The 2485-nt window shown below is 32.3% G+C and overlaps 1 non-coding gene across 1 annotated transcript; it reads left to right on the top strand.

Moving 5' to 3' along the window:
• The first annotated feature begins 759 nt into the window (after positions 1-759).
• LOC126026665 (U6 spliceosomal RNA) lies at positions 760-866 on the top strand. Its single transcript, XR_007501889.1, has one exon. It is a non-coding gene; the product is annotated as a U6 spliceosomal RNA (small nuclear RNA).
• Positions 867-2485: the final 1619 nt, after the last annotated feature.

Below are 2485 nucleotides of genomic sequence, written 5' to 3'. Positions count from 1 at the left end.
ACCCAGACCTATCCTGGGTTGCTGTGTGCAAGGCAAATGCCCTACAGCTATGCCATCACTCCAGCCCCAGCCAATTGTTTATTCTAAGAGAATAGTAGTCTCTATTATACTCAACCTAATGCATGTTTTGAACATTGTTTATTACCCAAGTTCTGATGCACTACCATTCCTGATTTTCAGAAATACCATCCCCTGTTCTACCTCTTATTTAAATAGCTGCTCCTTTGCTGGAGGTTAAATTTCTTTACTGGGTTCTTCCCATATTCTTGTCCAGCACAGTCTTAAAATATTAATTTTTCTTCATGATAATTATTTATTTTCTATTCTATCCGAATTATATCTTTCAGTTTCACTGTTTCAGAGTCATATACCTGTAAATGTTTCTCTGAGCTTCACATTTAGAAACCACCTAACTCTTCAAAATACCATTTAAAGGTTTTTTTTGCCATCTCAAGTTATCATGTCCAAATTGGACCTTCCGATCTCCCTGAATATAAATAACATTTATATAACATTTTTCTATTTGTTAAGGGCAAAATCCCTTAATAATCTTCTAATCCTCTTTTTTCTAATTATCCGCATTTAATCTTTAAGTATATTCTATCAATGTTTTGATTCTTTCACCCAAGTTCAAGTTTCATTCTTACTTATCTGAATTCTATCAGTGGCATTCATACAAGTGCCCTTCGGTTCATTCTTGAGTTTTGACCCAGATTGTCCAGATTGTCAATAAAAAGTTTCAAAAACAAGCTAAAATCAGTGCTTGCTTCGGCAGCACATATACAAAAATTGGAACGATACAGAGAAGATTAACATGGCCCCTGCGCAAGAATGACATGCAAATTTGTGAAGCATTCCATATTTTTTTAAAAAAAAAAGGTAAAATTATATTTTTCATAATACTAATGGCTTTTAAACTCAGTGTGAAAGTTCTTGTAATGCCATATCAATTCCCAGTCATGAACATGACTATCAACATCCAAAACAATCTTACTCCCTGAAAATTGCTGTCATTCTAACCCATCTAGAGTCACACACTGCTCCTCTCTCTCCTTTGCTTTCTAGCTGACCCCTTTCTGTCTTCTCTAAATCCACTTGTTTCTGCACAACTTTTGTAACATATCATATTGGTTCTATGTTACTTTTCGTTCTTTGGGACTATATGGATTAGATATTTTTCTACCAGATATACTGATGATTCACTATCATATCCTTCATACAGCTTTTCAAATTATTAGAAAAGAAGTCCTTTTCCCCTACTTAAAAGTATTATAAACATCCCTTGTTTTATTTATTTTTTTTGTCATTATTTTAATTTTATATTGAATCTATTCTCTGGAAATAGATGTGTTGTGTATTTATAATTGGTTTAAATAGTCTTTCATGGAGTGTAGCTTTTTACCTGAAGATCTGTGTAAGACACACTACATCTTCTACCACATTTCTAGTGCCATCCTATCAAAAAAAAACATCCTCATTCTTCCCACTACTCTTCCTTTCATCTCCACTAAGCACTAGAGTTTTCACTAAGCCTAGAATTTTATTTTTTCCTGTTTGCTTAATTGTTTCATTTATTAATATTTAACATATATACTACTATTGTAGGATTGTCTTTCAATTTCTTATTTCTCTACGCATAATAATCTAAGTTTTTTCATGCTGTCAAAAAAGCAAAAAGTATGGCTTCATCATTTAAGCCATTGTTTAGTCACCTATTGGAAAGTGTTTGGTTGATAGATTAAGGCTATTGAAGTCTAATGAACATTGATGAATACCTATGTTTGCTGCATTTATGACTTCAGCACTATAGTGGGTATGAATTGGCCCCTAAATATTCTTTGACAGGTGATAATTTTTAGTGGAATTTCTACCTATATCATAATTAAGGAATGTCTATTGAAGCTTCCAGGACTGTAATGATCTCAGTGGTCTTGTTATTATAAAGTTTGCCTCTCATTATTATTTATCTTGCATTTCAGTTGCAGCAGTGTTTTGAAGAATGTAAATTTAAAATAATTTTCTAAAATCTGTGTTGCTTAACTTTTAGAGAGTTACTTGCCTCTTGTGTGACTTAAGAGAAACTGTAACTACCATTAATATTACTATTATCAATAACTTTTATTCATTGTCATTTTTATTACTTATACATTTTTTGCTTTGGGTCCATTTCTCAAACATTCAGGGCTTGCTCTTAATTTGTGACACACTCAGAGTACCTTACAAGTTCAGAAAACCATGATGAGTGTAAGGATTAGGCCCTGGTCTGCAGTGTGGAAGTCAAGCCCCCTACTCACTGTACTATCACTTTTGTCTTTCCCTTGCAAATATTAAATAAACATATTTAATTTTCAATATCCATGTTTGTATTTATAACAAATAAAAAACCTAGGCTTTAAAACATAAGTAACTTTTCAAATGTCTTAAGTTGTTAATAATAGATATATGCAAATTTGAGCCCCAGTTTGTACATGCTAAAGATGTAAAA

This window comes from Suncus etruscus, chromosome 13, assembly GCF_024139225.1.
Source record: "Suncus etruscus isolate mSunEtr1 chromosome 13, mSunEtr1.pri.cur, whole genome shotgun sequence".
In the NCBI taxonomy this organism is placed as follows: Eukaryota; Metazoa; Chordata; class Mammalia; order Eulipotyphla; family Soricidae; genus Suncus; species Suncus etruscus.
The sequence above is the reverse complement of the archived record's forward strand: the minus strand, read 5'-3'. Positions and strand labels throughout refer to the sequence as shown.